General features: G+C 36.8%; 1 protein-coding gene and 1 non-coding gene across 9 annotated transcripts in view; both read right to left on the bottom strand.

The window, feature by feature from the left end:
* The window catches only part of LYRM9 (LYR motif containing 9), a 43979-nt gene that overhangs the window by 26043 nt on the left and 5321 nt on the right, over window positions 1-12615 (bottom strand). The gene's annotated exons all lie outside the window — the stretch shown is intronic.
* TRNAL-UAA (transfer RNA leucine (anticodon UAA)) lies at window positions 9662-9734 on the bottom strand. The gene has a single exon. It is a non-coding gene; the product is annotated as a tRNA-Leu (tRNA).

Here is a 12615-nt window from a genome sequence, read left to right as displayed (position 1 = left end):
AAAATACTTCCAGCATATAAGCACTCTAAGTACTCTGAAGGCCTTCTACTGGTCTACTAGCATTTAAAACTTTATAAAGAGATTTTTCAGATGCTTTGTTCTTATTTTTCCATTGTAGTTTAAGTCAATTTTGCTAGGTTTATTTCACAAATTATGTTTTCCCTAGTTTTTTCTATTTTTCTGCTTAGTTAGGTAACTTACTCCCCCTCTTTATCATTTGGTTTGGTTACCTCTACAAAGAAACCCTTATCTAGCAAGGCAGAACCCCTACAAATTACATTCAGAAGTAACAGAACAAAAATATCCAGTTTCTGCATATAAAGTTGCCACAGAAAACTTGGAATTCTCCACTTGATTGCAGGACCCAGAAAAAAACCCCACAGTATTAGCAAATTCAGCCATCATGCCAATAGTTTTGCTTCAGCCAAAAGGCTGAAAAAGTGAACAAAGCTAAGTCATTTTGCTTTGTATCAACTTTAGTCTTAGTAATTTAATGATATTTTGAGAAAAAAAAACTAATGAACCATTCCTACATCATGAACCATTCCTACATCAAGATAACAAGCATATAACAGATCTCAGATGACTAGTCAATGAGAATTTGGCAATTAGATCAATTCCTGCAAGTGATTTGGTTAAGACTAAGAGCTGAGTTGGCAGAGACATGTCATTTAAGTTATTTCAGCAAAAATTTAATTTCAGCAAAAATTTAAGTCAAGTTAGGGAGCAATCAACCAGTTCAGCTTTGAATTGTAAAAGGGGGGGGGAGAACAATCAAAGGAAAGGGCAGGTGACAAGTCCAGCAACAAGGTGGGAGGGAACATAGGTAATAACTTTAGCCAGCACTGAAGGAACTAAAAGAGCAGTACATGGTCTAATATATTATATTACCAGGTTGGTGTGAAGTGGTTTTAGAAAGGGTGTTTGCATAAATGACAAGTTCATCAGCTTTTCCCTGACACCAGCCCACACCTCCATCTAGAACTCCCTCTTCTCACATCCTCAACCCTGTTTTTCATTCTGTTGTCACTGACTTGATTTTCCTTTTCATGGATTTTTTTTCCTTAAAAAAAAAAAAAAAGCATTACTGCCTTGATTGTCTATTTTCAGCCTATATTTAAGAAAACCCTTTGGTTCCATTTGTAGCCACATCCTGTCTCTGCCTCCCCCTCTTTTTGTTCCTAAATATAAGGCTGATGCAATTTGATGTGACATGACAAAATAGCACATTTGCAACTGCAGAAACTTCTTCTCAACAGCAGTAATTGAAGGGAGTAGATGAAACGTTGCTGAAATCTGTTTATTTAGCCGGGGGGGGGGGGGGGGGGGGGGAGAGAAAAAGCTTAAAAGAGGACTTAAAGGATGTTGAAGTGTGTGAATAAATACATCCATGAGTGCCTTTTTACATGTTTTCTTATTCCAACAGGAAACAGTAACTCAAAACAATTTAATCAATTTAGAAAGATAAAAGGAGATATTTCTTTGGACTGTATATTCTTAACCAGTGATGGGGGAAATCACTTAACCTATTTCCTTGAATTATAGTAGTACCATGTAACCTGTTGTTACACATGAGAAAACACGGTCATTGAATCTCAAACTTCAGTTTCACACATTCACAAATTGAGTCATTGATTACAGAGAAATTAGATGCTTAAATAACTTTAAAGTTTTGCATTGAGATGCATCATATCAGATACATACTCACCTTTACCTACAGCACATAGCTGTAGCACCTTTACCTCTCATTGTCACACAGGATTTCAGCAGTAGATCAGGGCTCTGAATGAAGAGACTTCAGCAGGATTCATATGGTGGGTGTAGAATCCTGATTCTAAAAACTTACAGGGTAATTTGTTGTGATTGACTTTGCTGCACGGATCCACTGCATAAGCTTGAAGCAGGACCAGATACCATCAGCTTCCTGCACTGTGTTCCATTATGGAAAGAATCAACAGGACAGGACACAGGGATCTGGTAATACAATGGTGAGTCTTGACATGCACTAAACATGAAGTATTCCAAGTACAGTGTAACGAGGCAGAGTAATACCCCTCCATGCTTCTTCCCCATAGTAGAGCCCTCTGAGTATGGTCAATCAACAAAAAAAGTTTTGATTAGAGGTGGGGAAGATAGCAAGTTTTGCAGACTATTGCTACCGGCTTTACAGTAAAAATCCCTAAAATAAAGTTTTGAAAGGAAAAAAACAAAAAACTTTCAGATCTTAGAGCTTACAGACCTTAGTCTCTTAAATTTATTAGGCTGTAAAAGGATATCTAGAACACTTGAAAGCCTAGAGCTATTCTTGTTTTTAGAAAGTCACTTCAGTTTACTAAATCCATGTGAAGAATTCTCATTAAGGTATTGATAGATGTTCCATAAAGCCACAAGACTTAACAGATACAACATGCTTTTAAAAAATAAAAAAGAACTTGAGAATCATCTTTTATTTCTTTGTTTACTTGAGGCTATTCTAAATCAGTCTGTAATTGGCACTACCACTCTACTTAAAACTGGCAGACCACATTTCAAGCAGGCTCTTCCATCTTAACAGAGATGGCACCAAGGATAGGGCAGGTCAAAAAAAAAAAAAAAAACAAACACCCACACACAGTTTGCACAGCATGCTTCAGTTTCTATGGGTCAGATTACCAAAGTCATCAAAATGACAATGCATATGTGCATATCTGCCATGAGAATTAAGGAATACACCACCATAATCACCACACAGCTGGTTATCAAAGGTTTGATTAAAATTAATCCAGATATTTGAAAAGCAAAAATGGCTTTGACAAATCAAAGATACAGCTCTCATGAACAAACAAGAGATTGTCTTCATCCCTGAACAACTATCAGTAAGGCTCTCTTGGCAGAAAACTGTTTAGCACCCATGCCAAATATTCTGCCTAATAACTTAGCTAGGTGAAGATGTTGGCTATATAACTTGTTCTAACTTTTGTTCTACAGGCTAAAACACTATGCCTATAGCTTTTGGGAAAAAAAAAGAGCACAGATATGAAGAGCTCACTGCACTTTTCCATTGGTGCAAGAGTGTCAAATGGTTAAAGGCACTTTTAGAAATATGGAATTTGTCAATAGCAACATGTGCAACTGTTAAGTACAGTGTCAGAGTATTGTCCAAAGGATCCTAAAGTACTGCTAGAACAAGCTCAGAAGTATAGCATTCTTCCATTTCCAGACTATCAAAGGCTGCTTCCCTGCAGCAACTTACCAGATAGAAATCAACATGCTAGATCATATGCCCTGCAAAGTATATGTATAGCCCAGTTGCCCCCAAGAACCACACTTCCTAGTTTACAGTATAAAAAGCAGACAAGTCTGTTCCTGTAAGCAGCCCTAATAAACAGTAAAGGTATTTTAAGTGGTCCTGCTATGTTATTACAGCATCTGAAATTCAAGCAACTGTTGTGCTAAATGATAGCACCAAGACTACCATCTCGTGTCATTAAAATAACAGGAGAGATTTTCACCCCTCAAGTTCATTCCTCCGGCTTCTCTATATAAAATGTATGGTAAAGACACTGTATTGATATTCAAGTTGTTCTATTCTCAACCAAATACAATAACACAAGCAGATTCCCTCTACCATGCCAAGATTGCTTATCAATTGTAATACTGATTAAACGCATCTTTCAAAATATTGTTATCTTTGGTATCTTTACAGACAGTTCACTGTAAGGATTCTGATAGAGAATTTATCAGTGAGGTTGGAGGAATACAAAACTGCCACTACGAAATCACACCTGCAGGTATGTACAGTCATAAAAAATCTGCACTAGCTTCATTTTTACTATTGGGGGGGGAGGAAGGGAGGAAGGGAAGTAGAGAACTTACAGCCTTCAGAGCAGGCTAACTTTAATTATCTTCACAGATTAGGTCTAAGTCCGACAGCAACCTAGAGATCTGCAGAGAAGAATCAATTGTTCATTATCTGCTCCTCCTCAACTTACTAAACCTACTGTCGATGAAGAAACGCAGAGAAGCTCATCCACACCACAAGTCTATCATTCTCACACTGAGAATCTGGATGACAATCTTGATCAAGATGCATTCACTCCCCTTGTTCTGCACTCAGCCTTCTCTTTGCATTCCTTTATTGTCTTTTCCTTATATTACCTAAGTTATTTGACCTCATTTTCAAGCTCCTGATAGCCTGTTCTTTCCCTACTTATCTCTGACAGCTATGGAATTCTGCTTCTAACAAGCCTATAACACTAACTTCCACCATTTACTTGTAAAAATTTAATGTATTGATTATCTATGTCCTGATACCTCAAATTAAGATGCAATTGTTGAAATAAAATACAATTTAAAAAGCTTATTTTTCCTCTTTCCTGGAATAATCATCTGAAACTCCCTTATTACAGCACATAAAAAAAAACACAAAAGAAAACCAGTAAGACTACATGAAGCTAGGTCTTGTCATATCAAGAAATACACTGGAAACATTCCCGTGGCATATGACTAAAAACAGGAAACTAGAAGAGCAGATTCAGTTTTAGTAAAACCTACTCCTGCATCCACTGAAAGATTCTAGTTTTGGAACAAGGACTGAGCACAGAAAACTTATGTTATTTTCATCCATCCCCTGAATTTTCTTTTCTGAATAGCAGAAAATATTATACATCTATCCTAGACCAGTTCTGCAGAAGACATCTATTACTTAAAATTGTTAATTAACATTTTGTGGATATACTTGCTGCTAGTTATCCCACTAGGACACTTATGATGCCCTTTCAGAACTACATTGTCCTCTGCTATTAACATGTGGCTAATATGATAGCCAAAGAGCAATGCAATTAACTCCTCTACAGGCTGAAATTTAAACTAGCAATTATTTCTATAATTCACTTAGCAGAGCATCAGTCACCTTTGCTCAGAAAGCTTTCCAAATCTATTTAAAATGCACCCAATTTAGCTTTGGGAATATGATAAAATAGTATCTGTTGCTGCATCTCATTGTTTAGTGATAAATACTGCTTAAGCATTGATTTGAACTTGCACTTTGGAAGGAGGGAAGGGCCTTTGAAAAGAACAGTTAATTCATGTCAAACTTAAAGTGCCTTTACATTGTATAAGGAAACACTGCTGTAAATTTGAAATTACATTCCTAATATATTTACTAGCCGGTATAAATGAGTTAAAGCTAATAATCTACATCTTGCTAAGCTATTTATATCTGCTAAGAGTCCAAAGTCTTCTTGATCTCAGAATACAAAGCTGATCTGTACTCAAATCACTGAGTATCCCTAGAACTGCTCAAGAAAACATGGGCTTGCTTTCCTTTCGTAATAGCATACTTCCAAGCAACCTGGAGCACATATCCACACCTATCTAGAGGTGAACAAAATCTTTTAGTATTGCTGCTCAATTTCTTCTTTATCACTATTTCAAACATCCTCATGATAGCCCAAAGGGACAGAAAAATACTGAAAGAGTACATATTTAAACTTTTCCATAAATGGTGATTAAAGTGTAGTTGCCACATTTAAGAAGGTAGAAGACTGCTGTTATTAACACTAAAATTTAAGTATCAAAGTTTAAAATGAAGCAATAGGTAGGAAAAGCAATCAGGATTGCATACACTCAACTCCTCTACTACAGCACAAAAATAAAATTCTGATCCAGAGTCAAATAAAATCAAGGGGAAAAAAAGCAGGAACTCAGTTCAGAGATCTGAAACCAAATGGGATTTGAATATCTTAATCTTTATATCTCGGGTTTCCTCAAGAAAACCCACAACTCTTCTCAAATTCCAAATAGTAAAAGTGAGATCATTCTTTATGAACACTTTAATCTACAATGTTTGTTTTCATGCAAGTTTGTGCATGGTTAAACAAGAATTGAAGAAACCACATATGAAAGATTAGCCAATGTCATTAGTCAGCTGAATAATAATCCCATTAACTTGGAACGTACCACTGTCTTAAATCAGTTTTCTCATTGTGGTTAGAACAGGGCTAGAAAAAGAATCAACTGACTTTCATGTTTTTCTTCCACAGGGTCCACCAGTCAGCTGAGAAATGTTTTCATAGTAATCTGACAAGAATGCTTCCTCATTTGGTTGCAATGAAAGAGTTAATATCTGTGACCCAAATATGCAGACCCATTTTGAACCTGCTGAAAATTGCTTTTTAATCCTAGCTCTCGAGGATTTCCTTTGAAACCATCTGCTGTGCACATTGGGTACTCTTTGCCTGTATATATGCAGGATTACTGTAATATGGATTCTTCTCTGTAACTTAGTATTTTTAGCATATTAAAAACATTAGTTGAATATATTCTTTTCCAATTTCAGCCACGTACCAGAAAATGACCATGAGAATCAAAGTCAGTAACTTCATGGCAAAAGCAGATATCCATGTTTACTTTATATACTGTAGTTTTTATACTACAGTTTTTACATTAAAATTGAAATTCTAATATATTTAGTCAGAAACAACATAAGATCTAAGCAAACACTTAAGAGTCATTTAAGTAATGTAACTTATGCACACACTTAAAATTAAGCTCAAGCATTTTCTTGGCTAAGAATTGATTTAAAGCATGTGCTTTCCCAATTGGGGTATAGTTTGGATGTTGAAAGAGAATTGACAAAATTAACATGCATGGTAAGTGGAGACTGGAAAAGATAACCAAATAGTTTTCCTCAAATCTCTTGTTCATCCTTTGTTTGCTATGAATTTCTATCGAGTTGGACTTTACTAGCACAAATAGAGAGAAAGTGACTTTTAAAGTCATATTTGTAAGTAAACTTAATTTTAAAACTGGTACATGCAACTAAGTACTCTAGCAGTCATCCGAACTGAAAACAAAGCAACATATTGCTTCTCATCAGAATACTCACAGCCAGAATGATTGAAATAAACATCCAGCAAGACATGTTTACAATCAGTTTGTTGTACTGATCCATAAAGTCAAAAAACAAAATCCCAAACACAAGTAGAACACTCTCAACATGGAACTTTTTCCTCTTTCTGTTCTCAATGTTTGCAGGCAAATCACTTAAAAAAAAAAAAAAAAAGTTTCCTTAATTTTAACCACGCAAGGTGGTACTAGCATTTCAGAAGAGAGCCAAGCCAAATTCTGTGAACTTAAGCTGCATAAAAGCACCCTTTAGAGGAACATAATAGTATACGGACTTTGTGCAAGCAGCCCTCAGCTAGATCTTACTCAGCTAGATCTTACTCACATTGCTCCATTTCATAATGCCACTGGCATTAAGGTGAACGGCAACGAAATCTCACCCCAAAATATTCCATTCATAACTGAAGAAACAATTCCATATCCATTGAGTTTTTCCAGCAAAGGAGCAATCAGTGTCACAAATGACTGATATCAAGGAGAGATCCACATATGCAGATGTGGAAAGAATGTGAGAAGAAAACCAAAGCAAATCATTGTTTCAGCAATAGCAGATGTTAGAGCATCATCCTTCAGACATTACTTTTAATACAACACAGTTTATGAAGTGACTTAGAAGGTGGGGACAGAATCAATGCCCAATTACCTAGATATTTCAGCATTTCCATTTTAATGAGGTTCCCGTATCATTTTGTCCTTAAAGTTTTCCTTCTCCAGTAATCACATGAAATTAGTTTTGTCTTGACTTGAGCACTGGTGAAAAGAGAATCAGCTGTCTAAAAGAAATTCTTTTTTTTTTTTTTTTTTTTTTTTTAAAAAAAGGTTCTTAAGAATGGTATGGCGTGCTGTCATTTACTTCTGTATAAACCCAGATTTATTCACAACATCTTACAGCCCTATGTGCTATTAGGCTAGTGTAACTGAGAACAGATTCACATCCTATCCAGGGTTGGACTAGATGATCTCCAGAGGTCCCTTCCAACCTTACCATCCTGTGTTTCCATTGATTCTATTACATCTGCTTAGATAGGCAGTGGATAGTAAAAGGCTGTAACAGTGCTATGGCATGTGCAGATATATCAGTGCTGAAGAAAGGGTGGGGAAAGCATAAACAGATTAAATTCACTTTTATTTGGCTAATGGGGGGGAGAAACTAACTGAAGTCTGGTCCACACTCCAGCTGAGGAGTGGCCTGCTAGACTGCATGTGCAGTTCACATGACCAATACAACACTACAGCTTCTTTCCACTTTCTTAAACCTGATCAGCAATGTTGAGGAACTAGGGACACCAAGGATGAGTGGCACCAGTGTTGTGGCTGCAATGGCAAATGCAGTTGATGCCTGCTTAGCTTTCACCCCTTCCCCCCAGCAAATCTGTGTCTCCATATACAACACAAAAAACTACAAATACATATATGAACAAATCTATGCAGTGAAACACTGCAACAACCCTGCCAGGCACAGCAGCAGCAGTTCAGTCTGAGAGGGCTCAGCAGGCACTCAATGAGCAGAGCAGTCATTGATAACTCTCCACATTCCCTACTTATACAGGGCAGAAGATCATAGAATCAGTTAGGTTGGAAGGGACCTCTGGAGATCATCTAGTCCAACCCTCAGCATAGCCCACACAGCAACTGAACCCACAACCTTGGCATTAGCAGCACCACACTTCAACCAAAGATGCCCAACTTCTTACCAGAAATAATTCTGCTTCTCAGTTTGAGGCAAATGGTAAAATGACGCTGTATAGGTCCTCTAAAGCATCTGCAGAGCAGCACAGCACCATGAAAATAAGGCTTGTCCAACACTGAGACATGAGCTGTCGGTTCTTGATCAAATACACCAGTATACAAAAGCTGCAGCAGGGGCTTCTGAATTGTGGCTATCTTAGATGTGGTTTCTCTTAAGACTGCACCCTCTTTTTAATGCCATAGGCTGCTACTACACCAACCAGAGCCTTATTTACATTCCACTTTCCTTTAGGCTGAATTACACTGAATATCATTAAGATCATAGGGGAAAGTTAAACTTTCTGACAAGCTTCAGGATGCCTGGAATTTTAACACTGCTACTTTTAAAATAATGCCATCATAGTGGCTTCAGGCATACAGATATGTTCATGACCATAAAAGACAAGTTTATGCACCACCTACAAACCAACTATTGTAATCTGAGAGTCCCTTATCTTTTAGATGATGCATCATTCTCTTTGCATTTCTGAGGAAAGCTTGATTAGCTGTGCATTAAATGGTCCCTCATTAGTACTTTGTGAAATCTGTAAGTAAAGACAATTAGCACCCCAAAAGGAGCTGTCCAAAGCTACTGCACTATTCTTCATGCTCATGAACACATCCACAAGTCTTCAATAGCTGCAACTATAAGGCTTTTTGTAAAACAAGAAAATCCCCCCAAAATAACCACCCTCAACACAGTCCTGGGTGTTTAAAGAACAGCTTTCTTACAATCGACTTTCCACCAATGCCATAGTGTGCGATGCATAGCTAATTGACAGAAGTCTCCCAGAGGGGTGTATTGCTGCTGGTTATCTCAATACAAGACATTTAATCCAGCAGGATAAATTGGAAGAACTAAAGCTTTTCTGCTGTTTATCTAGTAGGCAAGGAATTCACCTGACAAAAGAAATCCTTAAAAGGACACTATGAAGTCAAAAAGCAGAGTTTGGGAAACACTCAAGCAGGGTCACCTAGAGCATGTTAGACAGGGTTGCATCCAGAAGGGCTTTGTCTCCAGAGAAGGAGCAACAAAGACCTCCCTTGCTGAAGCCCGGGCTTGAACCAGGGACCTTTAGATCTTAAGTCTAACACTCTCCCACCTGAGCTACTTCAGCCCCTAATCCATAAAAAGCTTTTGGTTGTACAGTTATTGATTACTGCAATTAGCTACTTGAAGTTCCACTGAACAGACTCTTTAGCATCACCAAAATACTTAATATAACCAATACCTCTATATAAAAGTTTTATGCAATAAAGATGAGCTCAAAGAATCAAAATATAGGTAGATCTATGGCAAAACAACCAGCATCAGTTAATAATCTGAACATGATTCACTGCTTGGACAAAACCTAACAGGTTCAAACAGGCATTAGTACCAACATCCACTGAACACAGACACAGAAGTTATATAAAGCACATGAAAAATGCAAAGCATTTAATAGTCAGCTGAAAAGTGTTGTGAAAGTTTAAACATGGTGTTGGGTCAAGATGCCCACAATCCAAGATAAATCAAATAGATTCCATGGGCAAGGAGTGTATGCATTTCAAAAATACTCTAAAGCATTTCATGAATGAATAAACTACTGATATTGCAAGACCGTATTCATACTTCAGTTTGTGGCACTATTACACAGGTGGTATGACAGCACCACTTTCCTGAAGGAATGCTCTTACACAAAATTGTCTTTTACATTGATACAGTGCAATACTAAGCAGGAGACTGTCTCATAATTAGCCTTTCACAACAAATCTTACTATGTGCCCCTATTTTGTTGCATGCAGGCCATATAGTAATATAGCCCATAGACACTAAGAATGCTTACTGCTAAGTCACTGTTTTGGTGAAAAAAGAAAGTGTTCTTACAAGTCTGAGCATCTATACCATAATTCAGATAATTCTAGCTTCTTTCATGGCATATCTTATCATTTTTACCTAGCGAGCCTTGTTATGTGTGCCAAATGGTTCTACTAAAATATGCAAGCACACTGCCTTACTATTACATCAAGAATAAGTTACTATAAATGATATCTGTATACACATGAAACTGTAGTTTCTTTCAATGTTTTCTCATACCCCTTCCTGAAGGAAATCATATTTATTTGTTGAGTCTACCTGAAGGCTGTCCTCAGTATCAGTCAAATGTACTTCAGGAAGAAGCTGACACAGGAAAGCTTCAAAATTGCTATTCTATACACTGTACTCAGGGTTATGTGACAGTAACAAACAACCCCCCCCTTCTTTTACCAAGTCTAATGTAGAAGATATTCCTCTATTCTGATCTTATCTATCTCCACATTAATACAAAGCAATTCCATTTAAATGAATGGTGACAAAGAATCATAGTTCTCATCTTGAGTCCACTCACATTAACCTTCCTTTAAGGCAGAGTAGTGTTATTCGAATAACAAATGAAAAGATTTAAAATAATAATAGATTGACTAAAGTCAATGGGGTTAATCATAAGCAAATTCCTGTACTGTACATAGAGATACTTTTGCATAAGTATTTGCAATTTGTGTTCTTTGCCACCTTTTTTGTTTTCAAAGAACAGAAAAGGTTTCTTAGGAACAAAGATTCTTAATTTCAAGTGTTGCAGATGTCTAAGGAAAAAAACTACTATACATTTCTTCTCCCCTAGGATTTCCACACATTCTACCAATGTCTCATACAGATGAAACTGACAGAACTGACTAATGCAATTGCATTGTTGTTTGGAAATAAAGTGAAGCAAGCAACTTCTTTCTTATAAAAATTTTTAACATAGTTGAAAAACCTTGCTTCTGGAACAGTCCAAAAACAAAGAACCCATGGAGTTCAGCTTGAAAGAAGCCATGGCAACTTACATGAACCGAGGATTTGGCTTAATAAGGTCTATTTCAAATTAATATTAGAGACCAAAGTCAACTGTCAGAAATTCCAGCTTTAAGTTCAGAGTAAATACAAAAATTAATGTTTGCAATAGCTAACATGCATAGGCTCTAAGTCACATTAGCTACAACATATCTTCTATGCAACAATCTTGGCATTTTTTGTTAAATGGCTTAAGTTACTTGGCAGTACATGATCGTAGTTTCCTGCAGTCCAATTCTGAAGACAGTGAAGTGTTGTTTGTCCTGAACCAGGCAGTAAGTTTCCTATTACTTTTTGAGCCTACATGTATTCATATCTTGACTATGTATAACAAAGAAGAAATATAGTAAGATTGGTAAGATGACAGGGAGTAATCACCACTCTGTAGCTCAGTAAAAAATGGCCTATTTAAGTTACATTCTCAATACTGCGCTGCTGTAATGGATAGGTATGCCTCTTGCAGAGATCTCAATTTAAGAATTACTATTTGTTTTTAATCATTTCTATTATGCACTGTTCTTTTTTGATACTGAATGCATATGATCTATTATACTACTCAAAGAACTCTAATATTGCAAGGGTGAAGGGTTTGAGCTATTATACTAGACAAGACTAGTCATTACACAAAATAAGCACTAAGAAGCTATCTAAACTTGAAATAAGAAAAATCATAACGGGCTGGACTTTATCATTTTACAGCTATAGCAAACAACAATTTAATAGCCTAGAAGTTTAATCTCCTACCTACTATTTCACTAAATCAGACCTGTGGAGTACAGGGTCAAAATACATCTATTCTGATACAGCAGCTTTTTGTACTCACTTTGCATTAGTGTAATCATATGCAGAACCAGAAGTAATCATGACCACTACCAGTAATGGCACCAACAAAACGTTTAGCAAGAGACATACAGACACAGCAGCATACAATCAATTGGGATGAATTGTTTTGTTCATTACATTGTCACTGCAATCAATGCCAGAACAAAAACTAGCCCTGAGACAACCAGAGTAAGAAGTCAGATCTCAAGGATGGCATTTCCAACAGCACCACAGCAGTAGTATTTTCTATTTTGATAAAATCTACAATCTAGAAATTTCAACATATCATAAGTACTAGTGTCTTGGTCTCTCTCCCCCCCCCC

The sequence above is a fragment of the Rhea pennata genome, chromosome 20 (genome assembly GCF_028389875.1).
Source record: "Rhea pennata isolate bPtePen1 chromosome 20, bPtePen1.pri, whole genome shotgun sequence".
Classification (NCBI taxonomy): Eukaryota; Metazoa; Chordata; class Aves; order Rheiformes; family Rheidae; genus Rhea; species Rhea pennata.
The sequence above is the reverse complement of the archived record's forward strand: the minus strand, read 5'-3'. Positions and strand labels throughout refer to the sequence as shown.